A 19,446-nucleotide genomic window follows, 5' to 3' on the forward strand; every position below is an offset into this window, starting at 1 on the left:
TACTTGATGGGTATATAAAATGAGGTGATTTTATAAGGTATCGGACAATAAAACGAGTAATACTGGGGTCAAACGTAATATGTATACGAGGGTATTACATAAAAGGGATGGTAATAGTTGTACTGGTTCAAGTCATATACAGTGGAACCTCTACATACGAACGTATCTACATCCGAATTTTCCAACATCCGAAGTAAAATTCAAGCAATTTTTCAACTCTACACCTGAATTTTATTTCGACACACAAAGTAAGCAATTTTCGTCGTACCGGTTGTATCCGAATTTTTCGACACGCGAAGTACAATTCGAACACGTTCCTACTCTACACCTGAATTTTTTTTCGACACCCGAAGTAAACAATACCCGTGCACGTAGATGGTACTCATAGCGCCGGATGTATTTTTTGTTTCCGCCGATAGAAGGCAGCATTTCTTCCTCGGAGGGACCCTCAATTAGCGTGGCTTGGGACATTCCTCTTTTCTCGTCAGCTTCGTGTGGTTGTGCCCTGTGTATTCTGCTATTAACTGTGTTTTAATCGTGATTTTTTACGTTCATCCTTTTACGGTATTTTACGTAAATCATGGGTCCTAAAAGGCTTACTTTTGCAAGTGGTAGTGGTAGTGGTGAGAAAAGGAATAAGGAAATGCTTTCTTTAGAAGTAAAGCAAGGAATTATTGAAAAGCATGAGCGTAGCGTCCGTGTGAGTGAACTAGCAAAAAACATCACGGCGAACTTACTACAGAGGAGCTCAAGGAACTCCATGCTATGTCTGAGCACATGAGTGATGACAAGGAAGGGATCGAGGAGGTAGAACATGTTATGTTCGGCGCAAATCTAAGAGGTGTTAGGAAAATATCAAGACGTGGTCGACTTCATCGACAAATACCATCCAAAGAAATTGCAGGTTTGTCGTGTAGTTACGCAGTTTGATGATATTTCCCTAATTTATTTTCGAAACATTCTGAAAAGCCGTACCAAGCAACTTTCTATCGATAGCTTCTTTAAAAAAACTACGAAGCGAACTCGTGATGAAGAGGAAGGGAGTGGTTCAAAGAAAACGGCAAAGAGTGAAGCGAAAGAAAGTGAAACAAAGAAAACGGCAAAGATTGAAGAGAAAAAAATTCAATCAATTTTAAGTGTAGAGTGAAAATGATTAAAATTAATCATCAAAAAGAAAAAGAGAATGTAAAAAAGAAATATAAAATATAAAAATAAAAAAAAAAAATAAGCTAAGTTAGGTTAAAGTTCACTTAGTGTAAGTTAGAATAAGTTACGGTAGTGTACGTTTATCGTAGTCAACCCCTCTACTTCCTCGCCGCCCGTCTGTCTCCTCTCTGCGTAGCAAGACCAACACCTCCGCTGGACTTTCTAAGGTAGATGCTAAAAACACGTTTCTTATTTATTATTTCTTGATAATTATTCTTTTTTACATGTCTATTATCTAATTTAGAGTGCATATTGTCATGTGTAGTAATTTTAAGGAGTTATCATAGGTTTTTGGGCTCAACCACGGATTAATCCTATTACAGTGTATTCTTATGGGAAAATTCGTTTCTACATCTGAACATTTTCCACATCCGAAGTTGGTTGTGGAACGGATTAAATTCGTATGTAGAGGTACCACTGTATTTCTAACATTATTTTCCAAAGAATTTAATCCTAGATACCTATCGGGACAATCCCAACCATCAATTAAATTTGAAAACTGCAATTGTATGGACTGAATGGCAACTGCCCACATCCTCCTGTCGAAAAGATTTTTTCCATTGAAGATTCTACAGAATCTAATTAACGTTAGAATATACCAGGAGATAAGGTTCTATTGTTTTTCGTGTTAATCAAGTTTGATTTTTAGCATTTCATTTACTAAATTATCAAGTCCAAAAATATATACAGTATACCGGTTTTCATACCTATATGTGCTAGACACTTTTTTTTCATACAACTTCTACTTATGATTGCTATTACTGTACTGAAAAGAAATTTAAATAACATATTACTGCTGCTATTCATACATCTTCATTGATGTCCAAAATATTTTCTAATTTTAGTATTTCTCAAAACGGTATTCAATTAGTCAATATACACAATATTTGTTTAAAAAATCTACTACAGTACATGAATAATTGCCTAACATGTTCTGCTTACCAGAACATAAGAGTAATTAGACAGTGGTTAAATTGTGAGCTACTGTGCTGTGAGGCAAAAATCAATCAAATTAAGTGATAAACTAAACAGTGCAGACCTCCATCACAGCAGCTTATCTCTCGAAACTAGCTTGCCTTTCCCAGAATCAATTTAGACCGTAGGCGTAATTATCATGTGCAAACTTGGGGTGAAGGTTAGGGTTAATTGGTCGTTAAAGTTTTACAGTATTACAGATTCTCATTTCGAACAGAAAATCTGTTTTCCTGTAGTAAATAACGTGATTTGACCGAATTTGAGCTTCATTTCAACCGCAAACCAACAGAACAACCAATTCGACTAACTTCAAGTAGCCGAACTGGTTGCTGTTATTACGGATGAAATGAAAGTGAAAATCGGTTAAATCCTGTTATTTTCTACAGGAAAACATATATTTTCTGTTAAAATGTTTAATTATGATGTTTTTTATCATATATGTTTTGTTAAAATGCTTAAATATAATGACTTGTTAAAATTCCGTGTCGCTTCACTCACGTATGTACTGCGAACGATAACATTAGCAACGTTACTAATAATACACATTGTTAACGTTACGGTGGCATTGCTAAGGTTAGCAATGGTACGGTAATATTATCATGTGTATTTTAAAGAATTTTTCCATATACCCTTTACACAATATTTAAAAAGGTACAAAAAGGTTACAGAACCTAACAAACCCACCTAACCTAAAAGTTTCCAGGTCACAACCCAATATAATGTCCTTTGTTATATATATATATCATGTTAATCCGTGTCACTTCACTCACGTTACGATAACGTTAGCACTGTTACAATAATATTATATATAATGGTTCTTGTTCCACCACTGGCTCGCTCCGCTTGCATGAAAATAAAACATCAAGCTCGTATGTACTGGCAAGCGGTAATGTTGAGCTGCGCACGCTAACATTAGTAATGTTACACTAACATTAGCAACGTTAAATATAATGGTTTTTGTTCCTCGCTTACGATCGCAGGAAAATAAAACATCAACATCGAATGCACTGGCAAGCGGTAATGTTGAGCTTCGTACTCTAACAAAATATAGTCAAACTAACACATTAAAGTTAAAGAAATTAATGACTTACTTTTATGACCGTTACGTGGAAACTTGTGGGTCACGGGGGTATTGTGGCGTCTTAATTGCTTTGCCTTAGTTTAGTACTGGACTTGGAACATTGTAAAAGTTGGTATATTACATTACGAGATTTAAGAAAATTATCAACATTGGAATTCACCAAAATACTTTCAAGTATGGATTACTGAAGTCGTTACAATTTTCTATAACTTCGATCGTAAAATACGCAAAAAGACGTCACTTGAACTAACAAAGACCCGACTTGGACAAAGGTTTCCACGGAAAAGGGTTTGTTGGAAGGTGGGGTAAGGAGATATTAACCCTCCTGTGCAAACTTTCCATACGTATGGGTTCGTGATTGGTTAACGGAAAAGCAACGGAGTCCAGAGAGTAAACATGGATGAACCAGAATGGGAAACGTCCAGAGCAAGTATTTATGTGAAATCTGGGAGTGACAAGGTAATAACAAAATGTATAAAAGTAAAATAGAAAGATAAAATGGAGTGTATGATAAATAATACTTGATGGGTATATAAAATGAGGTGATTTTATAAGGTATCGGATAATAAAAAGAGTAATATTGGGGTCAAACGTAATATGTATACGAGGGTATTACATAAAAGAGATGGTAATAGTTGTACTGGTTCAAGTCATATACAGTGGAACCTCTACACACGAACGTATCTACATCTGAATTTTCCAACATCAGAAGTAAAATTCGAGCAATTTTTCGACTCTACACCCGAATTTTATTTCGACACACGAAGTAAGCAATTTTCGTCATACCGGTTGTATCCGAATTTTTCGACACGCGAAGTACAATTCGAACACGTTCCTACTCTACACCCAAATTTTTTTTCGACACCCAAAGTAAACAATACCCGTGCACATAGATGATACTCATAGCGCCGGATGTATTTTTTATTTCCGCCGATAGAAGGCAGCATTTCTACCTCGGAGGGACCCTCAATTAGCGTGGCTTGGGACATTCCTCTGTTCTCGTCGGCTTCGTGTGGTTGTGCCCTGTGCGTTCTGCTATTAACTGTTTAAATCGTGATTTTTCACGTTCATCCTTTTACGGTATTTTACGTAAATCATGGGTCCTAAAAGGCTTACTTTTGCAAGTGGTAGTGGTAGTGGTGAGAAAAGGAATAAGGAAATGCTTTCTTTAGAAGTAAAGCAAGGAATTATTGAAAAGCATGAGCATGGCGTCCGTGTGAGTGAACTTGCAAAAGAACATCACGACGAACTTACTACAGAGGAGCTCAAGGAACTCCATGCTATGTCTGAGCATATGAGTGATGACAAGGAAGGGATCGAGGAGGTAGAACATGTGTTAGGTTCGGCGCAAATAAAAGAGGTGTTAGGAAAATATCAAGACGTGGTCGACTTCATCGACAAATACCACCCAAAGAAATTGCAGGTTTGTCGTGTAGTTGCGCAGTTTTCATGATGTTTCCCTAATTTATTTTCGAAACATTCTGAAAAGCTGTACCAAGCAACTTTCTATCGATAGCTTCTTTAAAAAAACTATGAAGCGAACTCGTGATGAAGAGGAAGGAAGTGGTTCAAAGAAAACGGCAAAGAGTGAAGCGAAAGAAAGTGAAACAAAGAAAACGGCAAAGATTGAAGAGAAAAAAATTCAATTAATTTTAAGTGTACAGTAGAGTGAAAGTGATTAAAATTAATCATCCAAAAGAAAAAAAGAAAATGTAAAAAAATTATAAGATATAAAAATAAAAAAAATAAATAAGCTAAGTTAGGTTAAGTTCACTTAGTGTAAGTTAGAATAAGTTACGGTAGTGTACGTTTATCGTAGTCAACCTCTCTACCTCCTCGCCGCCCGTCCGTCTCCTCTCTGCGTAGCAAGACCAACAACACCTGCGCTGGACTTTCTAAGGTAAAGTGACGCTAAAAACCCGTTTCTTATTTATTATTTCTTGATAATTATTCTTTTTTACATGTCTATTATCTAATTTAGAGTGCATATTGTCATGTGTAATTATGTGTAGTAATTTATTACGGAGTTATCATAGGTTTTTGGGCTCAACCACGGATTAATCCTATTTCAATGTATTCTTATGGGAAAATTCATTTCTACATCCGAAGTCGGTTGTTGAACGGATTAAATTTGTTTGTAGAGGTACCACTGTACTTGAATATACGTGAAGTCGAATAGTTAAATTTGACGGATAGAGAAGAAGAAATCATATTGGTGGAGGTGGAGCCTATACGTAGGGGGTGGGGGAGATTATGCGCAGAAGGTCGAAACCTACTATGTACAAACGAACGAACGGAGCGACTACAACCGATAATAGAATGACAAAAAATAAATGAAAAACACTGCTAATGTTAGCATGTTACGCTAACGTTGCCACAGCTCTACATCACAAGTTGGCAGTTCTGGTTACCGTATTTTTTCATGAGACATAGCCATTGCAACGGCGCCTCCAAAGTTAATCCAGTTATACTGTTTTGTCTTTTCCTCCGTTTATTATACATCCAAGAAGGTAATGTATAGAGAAGAAAATGTTTGCTTTACCATTATATATTTCCCCAGTATGCTTTCCTCACCCAAAACCCCGAGTTCCCACTGGGGGTCCCCCATTACCATAGGATATAGACATATATATATTTCTGAAACTATTTATTTGCGACGGAAACGAGTGTGATTTCGAAGAGCGTAATTTTTTCTATAGAAAAAAGTAGTTTTTTTCCTAGGTTACATTACCTTATATTACAGGAAAATGGCAATGTTATACAGTACACTAATACCAACTGGTTTACCTTTTGTTTGACCTTGACCTTTGACCTAGAACTTTCAAAATTGATTAACTTCCCCGTCTCATCAAAACAATTACTCTGAGTAAACTAATAACCAAGAAGTTGTTAACAAAGACACACCAAAAAAAAGTGAAAACATAACCTCCTCCCAACTTCATTGGCGGAGGTAAAAATAACGCCATATTATAGCCCAAGGGGCAAAATATATTCTACTTACCAAAACATACAAACAATGTAATAATTAAATCGCAAGCAAAGCAAACTACTGCGGAACAAATACTATTAACCCTGGATAGGTACGGTGGGTCGTTTGCGACCCCGAGCGTAAAAAAAAAACAGGTTTTTCTCACGTGACTCACCCCTGTGACTGAATTTGTGGGTGATCGACCTGCAGGAGGTGTCTCCCCTACACGCTCTAGTAGTGTCCAGATGTGCATTGCTGTAGCTGTACTCCTTCCCCGATTTCTGAGACGCGTCGGGGTCGTTTGCGTCCGAGTTTACCCTTCTGAGGTAGTTTGCATAATTATCAAAGTTATTACGTATTATGAAATTGTCGTAGAATGGTGCAACTTGTATAGGTTATCAGTTGTGGAAAGTCTTGGTGGATTGTTTGGCTACCATGTGCATGTTTTTTTTTTTAGTTAAAATGTCGTTCATCACCACGAGGACCATTTTACCGCGAGTGCCCCTTTTTCATTTTTTTTCATTTTTTGCCAAGTCATTTTTCCGTAAGATATTGCCAAATAGTGTCGTAAAACTTTTGCTTGTTTAGTGTTGGAAAGTGTGTCTAGATGATCTGGCTACCCATGCATGACTTTGTTTTTGTCAGATACGACGTAGTTATTGGTATATTGGGTATTTAACTGCGGTTACCAATTTCTGTTTTTTTTTCAATATTTGTAAAAATTACTACGTAGTAAGGAATTGCCGTATATTATTCATTTTTTTTTCATGTTTATGTGTTAGAATATGTGCCTTGATGGTTGGGCTAACACGTGCATGTCTTTTTTTTTATCTGAGATGTCGTATATCAGAATGTCGGGCATTTTACCGCGAGTGTCCCTTTTTAATTTTTTTAAATTTTTTTGCCAAGTCATTTTTCCGTAAGATATTGCGAAATAGTGTCGTAAAACTTTTGCTTTTTTAATGTTGGAAAGTGTGTCTAGATGATCTGGCTACCCATGCGTGATTTTGTTTTTGTCAGATACGACGTAGTTATTGCTATATTGGGTATTTAACTGCGGTTGCCAATTTCTGTTTTTTTTCAATATTTGTAAAAATTTACTACGTAGTAAGGAATTGCCGTATATTATTGATTTTTTTTTCATGTTTATGTGTTAGAAAGTGTGCCTTGATGGTTGGGCTAACACGTGCATGTCTTTTTTTTTTTTATCTGAGATGCCGTATATTAGAATGTTGGGCATTTTTCCGCGAGTGCCCCTTTTTATTTGTTTTGCATTTTTTTGCTTAGTCATGTTACCGTAAGGAATTGGCAAGTAGTGTCGCAAAACTTATATTTTTATAGTGTTGGAAAGTGTTTCTAGATGATCTGGCTACCCATGCCTATTTTTTTTTTAGCCAGATATGGCGTATATATAAGTATGTGTTCGATTTTCCTGTGATTGCCATTTTTTCGTTTTTTCCCATTTCTTTCAAAATTACTACGTACTAAGGAACTATCACAGAGTAATATTTCATTTATATGTTTATTTGTCGGAAAATATGCCTTGATGGTTTGCCTAGCACGTGGTTGAAATTTTTTTTTTCTGAAATGCCGTATATTAGAATGGCCATTTTTCCACGAGTGCCCCTTTTTATTTGTTTTGCATTTTTTTGCTTAGTCATGTTACCGTAAGGAATTGGCAAGTAGTGTCGCAAAACTTATATTTTTATAGTGTTGGAAAGTGTTTCTAGATGATCTGGCTTCCCATGCCTATCTTTTTTTTAGCCAGATATGGCGTATATATAGGTATGTGTTCGATTTTCCGGTGATTGCCATTTTTTCGTTTTTTCCCAATTCTTTCAAAATTACTACGTACTAAGGAACTATCACAGAGTAATGATTCCTCTAGATGTTTATTTGTCGGAATATTTTGTTTACTTTTTTTTTGATTGAATATCATCAAATTTTTTTAGCTAAAATATTGTTTTACATTTTTTTTTTCGATTTTATTTCCCTTCAAAAAAAATTTTTTGGGTCAGAATTTTAATTTTATAGTGTAAAATAATCGACAATTATCCAGCAACCCACCATACAATTTTTATGCATATCCAATAATAATTAGATTAGTAAATAACACCTTGAAATTGACATACCCTTCCTACATTTCAAGTGGCAGATTAGGGAGTCTGAGTCAGTGTGGTTGGCGGCCATTTTGTGGACATATCCGAAGCGTAAGCTGCCCTATCTATATATATTCTTGTTCCCTATAGAATTTGTGATATTTTGGTATATTTTTACCTGCATAAATATCATATTATATATTAAATATATGTATTTTTTTACGAAATTTCCAAGTACTCAAAAAATTACCTTTAGATATGGCCCCTGATATAAATGTAATTTACAAAATAATGAAGATTTTTTTACATATTTCTATTTTAGGATAACATATGTATATTCCCTAAAAAAATTAGCCACTTCCTATTTCATTTGGGTACCCAAAAAAATTCATGAAATTTGGACAATTTTTTGGGGCCAAAAAAAGTTACCCTTTTTTTCTCATTTCAGATCTTCACCTCCATGGGTCTGACTTCATCCAAAATACATCAAGATGTGTCCTAAACATTCAAGAATCAATTCCGAAAAGGATTTGTGTATATATGTATAATCTTTTTTTTTATGAATTTTTATGTCAGGTCTTTTTTTTTTTCTACTTAATTCTTTAAAATATTTATAATAAATAGTTTTTCTGCAGATGAGTAGTATTCATCTTTACAGTTGTTTTAAGCATTCATTGAAGTTTTTTTTGGCAAAAGAAAAAAGGAGGTTACTGCAAAAACTGATTTTTCATGAATTTTTTTTGACGTCGGGGTCGTTCGCGTCCGAGTATACCCTTAAAGGGGTGTCCGAGGACCGTACCTATCCAGGGTTAAATAGTGTTATTTTGCCGTACCAACATAACATATAGTACAAGTAAATAAACTCAATCAAGTTAGAAGGATTTTGTAGTATGATGAACACAGCTATGAACGACTCCATTGAAAATGGGATGGAAAAATTGTTTTCCATGCATCCAAAATTCCTGTCAAATAAGAACAACTGTATTTAGATTTTCATTACTATTACTAGATTTTGTTCACAGTAACTTTATGCGTAATACATTGACTTGTTTTTTTTATATGATGACTGGCAAAAACAACAGTTCAAAAAACTTAAATTAAATATCATAAAATTAGATTGTACACTGTATATTTTAATGTGATTCAGACCTTAATACGATGTCTAGTGCATGTCGTTCTACAAACCGTTTATTGTACTATTCTGTAATTTTACCCTAAGTAGACCAACCCTTAAAAGCAGAAATAATTTTCAGCTAATAGTAATTCTAGTAGCTTCCCAGAAGTTGTAAATGCTACGTTGGCAATGATTGTTGGTTAGTTTCCTTAAGCCCTAGGCTTTTGTAGTTCCTAATACAAGGTTGGTAGTGGTTATAGGTTAATTTCACTTAGGCCTAGGCTATAGTAATTGCAAATGCAGAGTTAGTAGTGGCTTTGGGTTAATTTCACTTAGGCCTAGGCTATGGTAGTTGCAAATGCAATGTTGGGAGTGGCTATAGTTAATTTCACTTAGGCCTATGCTATGGTATTTTCAAATGCAAGTTTGTTAGTAGCTATAGTTAATTTCACTTAGGCCTAGGCTATGGCAGTTGCAAATGCAAGGTTGGTAGTAGCTTAAGGTTAGTTTCATCAAGGCCTAGGTTTGGGTATTTGCAAATGCAAGGTTGGTAGTGGCTTTAGGTTAGTTTCATCTAGGCCTAGGTTTGGGTATTTGCAAATGCAAGGTTGGTAGTGGCTTAAGGTTAGTTTCATCTAGGCCTAGAGTTGGGTATTTGCAAATGGAAGGTTGGTAGTGGCTTAAGGTTAGTTTCATCTAGGCCTAGGGTTGGGTATTTGCAAATGCAAGGTTGGTAGTGGCTTAAGGTTAGTTTCATCTAGGCCTAGGGTTGGGTATTTGCAAATGCAAGGTTGGTAGTGGCTTAAGGTTAGTTTCATCTAGGCCTAGGTTGGGTATTTGCAAATGCAAGGTTGGTAGTGGCTTAAGGTTAGTTTCATCTAGGCCTAGGTTGGGTATTTGCAAATGCAAGGTTGGTAGTGGCTTAAGGTTAGTTTCATCTAGGCCTAGGTTTGGGTATTTGCAAATGGAAGGTTGGTAGTGGCTTAAGGTTAGTTTCATCTAGGCCTAGGGTTGGGTATTTGCAAATGGAAGGTTGGTAGTGGCTTAAGGTTAGTTTCATCTAGGCCTAGGTTTGGGTATTTGCAAATGGAAGGTTGGTAGTGGCTTAAGGTTAGTTTCATCTAGGCCTAAGTTTGGGTATTTGCAAATGGAAGGTTGGTAGTGGCTTAAGGTTAGTTTCATCTAGGCCTAGGTTTGGGTATTTGCAAATGCAAGGTTGGTAGTGGCTTTAGGTTAGTTTCATCTAGGCCTAGGTTTGGGTATTTGCAAATGGAAGGTTGGTACTGGCGTTAAGTTAATTTCACTTAGGTCTAGACTATGGTAGTTGCAAACGCAGAGTTAGGAGTAGCTCACAGTTATATTCCTTTGGCCTAGGCTAATCATCACTAAATGACGAAGGTTTACCGTAAAGCAGCACCAAGTCCCAAAGATGGCACTCATTACCATTTGAAATGTAGGCCTACTGTCAACCAACCATCATTCATTACGACGATTGGTAACCTCTAAACAACAAGTAAAGTTATAGCCCTAAAGGGAATGAAATTTATATCTATATGATTCCAAAACATTCCTGCATTTACTTACTAAATTTGAGAAAACTTTGAAATGCAACAACGAACAAAAGTTTGTTTCAATCTGTGAGCAGTATTTCTGAAAGCAACTGCTATTGATAATAAAATGCATATTATAACTAAAAATCCAGACCAAATACCTTATATTAACTCGATTTCTAATATAAACTTCCCGATAAAGTAGATTTAAACGTATTCACAACACCGTAACCAAAAAGACTTTCTAAATTGGCGCCATTTGCAAAGTTGCACATTGCAGTGATACTCATGCAAGCTTCTTAAGTCTTTTTATTTTTGCAGTAAACTAATAGTGCAAAATAACGCATATTTAATGCAAAAACTAATTTCATACAAAAAAATATAAGGCCGATGTTTATTTTTAATTTTAGTATAAGAATTAATTTCAGTCAAGGACCTCACATCTCTTCGTTAATGAGACATAACCAGTTTCTTCTTGTTGTTAATTTTGAGATATAATGGAGCTATAATGGAGCCAGATATATTTTCTTGTGTATTATTAAGGAAAAGGTTTCGTTTTATAGTTTGTGAGAATTTAATATTAAGCGGGAATTCAATATTATGGGAGAGCTGTTCTTAACGTCAAGATTTGGTTATATATCCAGTTCTCCAGGAACCAGTATCAGATATTTATCTAAATTTCATTTTAGTTAATTATGCTAAAATATTTAAATATCAGGGACATAATAACTAAAAAAAACGTATTACTTTAAATCTATTAGAAAATACGTAATCAGCAACACAAAATTGCGGAGTTTGATGTATACAAGTAGTTAAAATTTACAATAAAATCAACTAGAAAATTTGCAGAAGCAATTTTGAATCAATGGAAGAAAAATACGCTAAAGTTGAATAAATTCATCGAAAATTTCGTTTAAGAGATAAAGCAAATTTGACTAATTATTAAGGGAAATAATTTCCATTGGGTCTAGGAGATTTGATGTCCCCGGAGATGATGGGTCTAGAGGAGAGACGGAAATGAGACTTGGGCGAGGTTATAGGAGTAAGTGAATTATAACTTGAGAGAGAGAGAGAGAGAGAGAGAGAGAGAGAGAGAGAGAGAGAGAGAGAGAGAGAGAGAGAGAGAGAGAGAGAGAGAGAGGAGGGGGGCAACTAAAATCCTGCATCTACTATAAAGCAATAAAATTGAAAACTATATTTTCTTGACTATCACAAATTGAAAATCATTTTCCTAAGCAGCATAAGTTTTCCATGTTTAATGTTCATTGGAATACAGTGATCCCCTTATATATGGGTCGATCAAATTTTGGATGGATCAGAGAGAGAGAGAGAGAGAGAGAGAGAGAGAGAGAGAGAGAGAGAGAGAGAGAGAGAGAGAGAGAGAGAGAGAGAGAGGTGGGGGTTGTTTTCTTAATATAAATCATACACACAGAATGGCTTAGTTTATACCGGCCTTATGCCAGCGCTAGTTGTTATCCCAAGGTAATTTTATAGTGTAGAATCGTTTGAAGAGACTTATGAAGTGGATGCCTTTTTACTAGATAATCCAATAGAGAGGATACAGGATATGTGGACCCTATTTCCCCCCCCCCCTTGCTTCCAGTTTCAGCTTTAAAGCTTCTTGAGGGGGGGGGGGATACATAAACCTTCCTAGACGGTTAATCTGATTATCTCAGATCCGAAGATAAACAGCCAAGTGGCTATAAAGTCGAGAGGAAATTCATGTTGGTAAAAATGGTGTTATTGTCTTCACCCATATCTTTTTTCAAAAGCATTTTCTGTTCCTTGCTTTTATCAGTAGTTCCGTTTATACACGTTGCTTGAATTCACATAATTTGCTTTTATTTTTATAATTTCCTTTACATTTTCATAATTATCTCCCCCAAAATGTACCAATTCCTGGTATAGGCCTACTATTGTAACTTGTAGAAGTTGGATAGCCTAATGGTTTCTAAACACCTATAAACTGTCAATTCCTATGTAAGTTTTAGAGAGTATCACGTTTCAGGTTCACTTTATAGTAGCTATTGTTCAGGTGTGATAGTTCCTTCAACCTTTCCTGAGGGAGAAGATTCGGGTATTTTTTTGTGGCTATTCGTAAGGTCAGGTGATTTTATGGAAAAATTCTAAACGTGCAAAAACACACGCAGTGTGTGTGTGTGTGTGTGTGTAGGCTATTACATTTTTAGGGTAGCCAGGAACTGAAGACAAACACGAAACTTAGAGGACAGGAGAGCAACTACTTTATCAGCCGCTAGGTGGCGTACACAAGTCGTCATCAGTTAAGGTTTCACACATGTATTCTGCAAGGCATCATACAACATCCCCCTTCCTTGGAAAGAAACTAAAGTATTAAAACTTGGTCAATACCATAAAATGCAAAACCTCTGGGAGAGTATCATGTAAAGGACATAGTAACCAAATGCAAAATTCTCTGGGGAATTATGTGGATAATACAAATTAACTGAATGTGGTTTACAGGGTTTCAGTTCAAAATATTATCGGTAAGTATTTGTGTACCTTAGTTAATACTTTCTAGATTCATTTGACAAAGGAAAATTATCATGATTTATGGGTAAGACATATTAAGGTCAAAAGTTCAATCAGTACACAATTCTTAAAAAAGTAAAAAAAAAAAAAACATAGTATTTACTTGCTGGATGGGGTAGACTGCCCATGCCAGCCAACTGGCTATCAATGATGGTTTTTTCTGCCATCAGTATACATAGCTCAGTGCCTACACATTTATATTTGTGTGATATGTCGTTGGGTAGGTTTCGTCAGTCTGTTGGAGTGGTGGGTTAGTTGTTGATTGGTTGCTGATGTTCGGCCTCGAGTTCGAGCTGGCAAAACCTTAGACGGTGTGGCGACATTTCCAGCGGGGATGGTCTGATCTGCTGTTGTCTCGGGAAGAGTTTGCGGTTCCGTTGGCCATGCGTCATCCCCAGTGGTGTTTCCGAGCCAAGCAGGGCTACTCGGGAAATCGGAGAATGTGACATCACGCGGACTCAAGAGCACACGATTTTGATGTAGAGCTCGGCCGGTGTTGTCGCAAGTGATGGTGTAAGTTCTTGGCTCTGGGCCATATCCAATGACAGTACCGGGAGACCACGTTTTGCGGCGGCGTCCTGGTAGAAGATAGGTTGGTTCAGTAGGAGTTCAGGCAACTCCTTGCTGTGTTCATTGTATCGTTCTTGGCTCGCTTCCTGCCTACTTGTTTGATATTCGTCAAACTTGTTATCGCTAGGTGTGCGGTTGCATGCGGGCAGGGTTGTTTGTAGCTTCTGTCGGAAGCGAATTTCCGCGGGTGACGGGAGCTGAGGACCGAGGGGTGTCGTACGGTAGGCTAACATTGCCCTATCTGTGTCCTCTGCAGATTTACGGATAAGTGCCTTCACGCTACGGATGGCACGCTCGATAAATCCATGAGATTCCAGATGTAACGGGGAGCTGCTTACAGTATATGCGTAACGTTGTACGATTTGAGCAAATCTTGGAAGGGTTGTCCGATAAACTGCGGGCCATTATCGGTGATGATCGTACTGGGTATACCGAATAACGAGAATGTGCTGCTAGTCAGCTGAGGGACTGTTCTGCTTGTTGAGTCAACACTTAGTTGGTGAATGACAGGAAACTTGGAGTAGTAGTCGGCGATAATCACGTAGTTCCGGTCATTTACGGTAAACAAGTCCATGCCGAGGGTGTGCCACGGTTGCTTCGGGAGGTTTGGAGTGATGGCTTCCATGGGCTCCTTGGGTTGTGAGGCTTTGAATGTCTGGCATTGTTGGCACTGATTGACGAGGAGTTCGATATCGCGGTTAATACCTGGCCAGAATAAACACATCCGCGCACAGGCCTGACATCGCGTGATGCCTTGGTGACCTTCATGAATAGTTTCGAGGTACTGTGTACGCAGACTCTCCGGGACCAAGAGCTGTTCACCCTTGATCATAAGACCGTTTTCGATACTGAGTTCGTCGCGATATGGCCAATATTTACGGATCTCGGCAGGCAAGTCTTTCTGCTTCTCGGAAAATCCGCTGATGATATACTTCTGCAGTAGTACGAGTTCGTCGTCACTAGCTGTTGCGCCTCTGAGTTCCGCTAGCTTGTTGTTGCTGAACTGTACATAGTACGCTTTGATATTCAAGTCTATCGGCTTATCGGCGCCGTGTTTTGGGAGTCGCGATAAGCTGTCGGGCAAAGTCATCTCCCTCCCGGGTTTGTACTTTATATCGTAATCGTAGCGCTGAAGACGCAGGAACATCCGTTGCAGCAGTGCTGGGGCGGCAGTTAAGTTCTTCTTACTGATCATTTCGAGTGGTTTATGATCAGACTCGATGACAAATGGTTTGCCGTAAATGTATGTGTGGAAACGTTCGGCACCGAAGACGCATGCCAATAGTTAATGTTCAATGTTGGCGTAGCGCATTTCGATGTCTGTAAGACTTTTCGATGCAAAAGCGATAGGTCGGCCATCTTGAAGTAGTGCCACACCAAGGGCTTCTTGACTCGCGTCTACTTGGATTACAGACGGCTTTGACGGGTCAAAGTAAGTGAGAGATCCGGCTTGGCAGATAAGCTGTTTTACGGACATGAAGGCTTCGTCGTGTTCAGGATGCCACTGGAAATCAATGTCCTTTTGAAGTAACTTGCGCAGCGGGGCGGTGTGGTCACTTAGGTTGGGTACGAACGGTGCCAGATGGTTCGCCATTCCGAGGAACGATTGTAGTTCACTAATGGGAGTCGGTACTTTGAGCTGAGCGATGGCTTGGACCTTGACTGGGTCAGGTCGGACTCCACTTTTGGAATAGATGTTGCCAAGGTTATGCAAACAAATCTAATAACAATGACTGCAAAATGACGAAACCTGCAATTTTTGCAAGTTCATTGAACCTGCTGACCTTGGAACCCCCTCTGCAACACAGGTAATGATGTCACTATATGTTGTATATCAGAAGATAGGCAATTGAATAAAGCACATTTTGTCACTAGTTTATTGCAAATCGGATAAGAATTGGCCCTGGTGTAGCAAAAAGATGGTTTGGGCCTTTTTGTGACCTTGATTGTATATCACAAGATACACAATTGAATTATGCACATTACGGCTCTAGTTTCATGCAAATCGGATAAAAATTAGCCCCATGTATCAAAAAATGCTTTTGACCTTTTTGTGACCCTGACCTTGATCATATTGAACAGTATATCACAAGATAGACGGTTTAGTTATGCACATTACGGCAGTAGTTTCATGCAAATCGGATAAAAATTAGCCCCGATATATCAAAAAATGCTTTTGACCTTTTTGTGACCTTGACCTTGATGATATTGAACAGTATATCACAAGATAGACAGTTCAATTATGCACATTACGGCAGTAGTTTCATGCGAATGGGATAAAAATTGAGCCTGATGTCGCAAAAAGAGGCTTTACCTTTTTGTGACCTTAACCTTGATTATGTTGTATATTACCAGATAGGCAATTGAATTGTGCACATTTTGGCATCAGTTTCATGCAAAACGGATAAAAATTGGCCCCTATAATAGCAAAAAGATGCTTTTGACCTTTTGAGACCTTGATTATAATGTATATCACAAGATAAGCAATTGGATTATACACATTATGGCACTAGTTTCATGTGAATCGGATAAAAATTGGCCCCGATGTAGCAAAAAGATGCTTTTCACCTTTTCGTGACCTTAACCTTGATCATTTTGTATATCACAATATACACAATTGAATTATGCACATTTTAGCAGTACAGTGGAACCTCTACACACGAACGTATCTACATCCAAATTTTCCAACACCCGAAGTAAAATTCTAGCAATTTTTCGACTCTACACCCGAATTTTATTTCGACACACACAATAAGCAATTTTCGTAGTACCGGTTGTATCCGAATTTTTCGACACGCTTTGTACAATTCGAACACGTTCCTACTCTACACCCAAATTTTTTTTCGACACCCGAAGTAAACATTACCCGTACAAGTAGGTGGTACTCATAGCGCCGGATGTATTTTTTATTTCCGCCGATAGAAGGCAGCATTTCTACCTCGGAGGGACCCTCAATTAGCGTGGCTTGGGACATTCCTCTGTTCTCGTCGGCTTCGTGTGGTTGTGCCCTGTGCGTTCTGCTATTAACTGTGTTTTAATCGTGATTTTTTACGTTCATCCTTTTACAGTATTTTACGTAAATCATGGGTCCTAAAAGGCTTAGTTTTGCAAGTGGTAGTGGTGAGAAAAGGAATAAGGAAATGCTTTCTTTAGAAGTAAAGCTAGGAATTATTGAAAAGCATGAGCGTGGCGTCTGCGTGAGTGAACTTGCAAAAGAACATCACGACGAACTTACTACAGAGGAGCTCAAGGAACTCCATGCCATGTCTGAGCACATGAGTGATGACAAGGAAAGGATCGAGGAGGTAGAACATGTGTTAGGTTCGACGCAAATAAAAGAGGTGTTAGGAAAATATCAAGACGTGGTCGACTTCATCGACAAATACCATCCAAATAAATTCCAGGTTTGTCGTGTAGTTGCGCAGTTTGATGATGTTTCCCTAATTTATTTTCGAAACATTCTGAAAAGCTGTACCAAGCAACTTTCTATCGATAGCTTCTTTAAAAAAACTACGAAGCGAACTCGTGATGAAGAAGGAAGGGGTTCAAAGAAAATGGCAATGAGTGAAGCGAAAGAAAGTGAAACAAAGCAAACGGCAAAGATTGAAGAGAAAAAAATTCAATCAATTTTAAGTCTAGAGTGAAAGTGATTAAAATTAATCAAAAAGAAAATGTAAAAAAAATATAAGATATAAAAATAAAAAAAAATAAATAAGCTAAATTAGGTTAAAGTTCATTTAGTGTAAGTTAAAATAAGTTACGGTACTGTACGTTTATCGTAGTCAACCTCTCTACCTCCTCGCCGCCCGTCCGTCTCCTCTCTGCGTAGCAAGACCAACACCTGCGCTGGACTTTCTAAGGTAAAGTGACGCTAAAAACCCGTTTCTTATTTATTATTTCTTGATAATTATTCTTTTTTACATGTCTATTATCTAATTTAGAGTGCATATTGTCATGTGTAATTATGTGTAGTAATTTATTAAGGAGTTATCATAGGTTTTTGGGCTCAACCACGGATTAATCCTATTTCAATGTATTCTTATGGGAAAATTCGTTTCTACATCCGAACATTTTCTACATCCGAAGTCGGTTGTGGAACGGATTAAATTCGTATGTAGAGGTACCACTGTACTTGAATATACTGTACGTGAAGTCGAATAGTTAAATTTGACGGATAGAGAAGAAATCCTATTGGTGGAGGTGGAGCCTATACGTAGGGGGTGGGGGAGATTATGCGCAGAAAGTCGAAACCTACTATGTACAAACGAACGAACGTAGCGACTACAACCGACAATAGAATGACAAAAAATAAATGAAAAACACTGCTAATGTTAGCATGTTACGCTAACATTGCCGCAGCTCTACATCACACGTTGGCAGTTCTGGTTACCGTATTTTTTCATGAGACATAGGCTTTGCAACGGCGCCTCCAAAGTTAATCCAGTTATACTGTTTTGTCTTTTCCTCCGTTTATTATACATCCAAGAAGGTAATGTATAGAAGAAAATGTTTGCTTTACCATTATATATCATTTCCCCAGTATGTTTTCCCCACCCAAAAACCCGAGTTCCTACTGGGGGTCCCCCATTACCGTAGGATATAGATGTATATTTCTGAAACTATTCATTTGCGACGGGAACGAGTGTGATTTCGAAGAGCGGAATTTTTTCTACAGAAGAAAGTAGTTTTTTTCATAGGTTACATTGCCCCGTATTACAGGACAATGGCAATGTTTACAGTACACTAATACCAATTGGTTTACCTTTTGTTTGACCTTGACCTTTGACCTAGGAATTTCAAAATTGAATAACTTCCCTGTCTTATCAAAACAATTACTCTTACAGTAAAATAACGGCCAAGAAGTTCACAGACACACAAAAAAAGGTGAAAACATAACCTCCTCCCAACTTCATTGGCGGAGGTAAAAATAACGCCATATAGCCAAAGGGGCAAAATATATTCTACTTACCAAAACATATGAACAATGTAATAACTAAATCGCAAGCAAAGCAAACTACTGCACTGCAGAACAAATACTATTAAATAGTATTATTTTGCCATACCAACATAACATATTGTACAAGTAAATAAGCTCAATCAAGTTAAAAGGATTTTGTAGTATGATGAACACAGCTATTGAAAATGGGATTGAAAAATTGTTTTCCATGCATCCAAAAGTCCTGTCAAATAAGAACAACTGTATTTAGATTGTTTCATTACTATTACTAGATTTTGATCACCGTAACTTTATGAGTAATACATTAACTTGTTTTGTTTTTTATATGATGACAGGCAAAAACAACAGTTCAAGAAACTTACCTTAAATATCATAA

At 37.4% G+C, this 19,446-nt stretch overlaps 1 protein-coding gene and 1 long non-coding RNA gene across 2 annotated transcripts in view; one reads left to right on the plus strand and one right to left on the minus strand.

The window, feature by feature from the left end:
* Positions 1–11,249, minus strand: part of LOC137643800 (uncharacterized) — a 64,609-nt gene extending 53,360 nt beyond the window's left edge. The window contains exon 1 of the long non-coding RNA XR_011045072.1: positions 11,155–11,249. This is a non-coding gene — a long non-coding RNA (uncharacterized lncRNA). The remainder of the gene's footprint in view (positions 1–11,154) is intronic.
* LOC137643795 (uncharacterized) overlaps positions 1–19,446 on the plus strand; it is a 185,455-nt gene that overhangs the window by 44,809 nt on the left and 121,200 nt on the right. The window lies entirely within an intron of this gene.

The sequence above is a fragment of the Palaemon carinicauda genome, chromosome 7 (assembly GCF_036898095.1).
Source record: "Palaemon carinicauda isolate YSFRI2023 chromosome 7, ASM3689809v2, whole genome shotgun sequence".
NCBI classification, from domain to species: domain Eukaryota; kingdom Metazoa; phylum Arthropoda; class Malacostraca; order Decapoda; family Palaemonidae; genus Palaemon; species Palaemon carinicauda.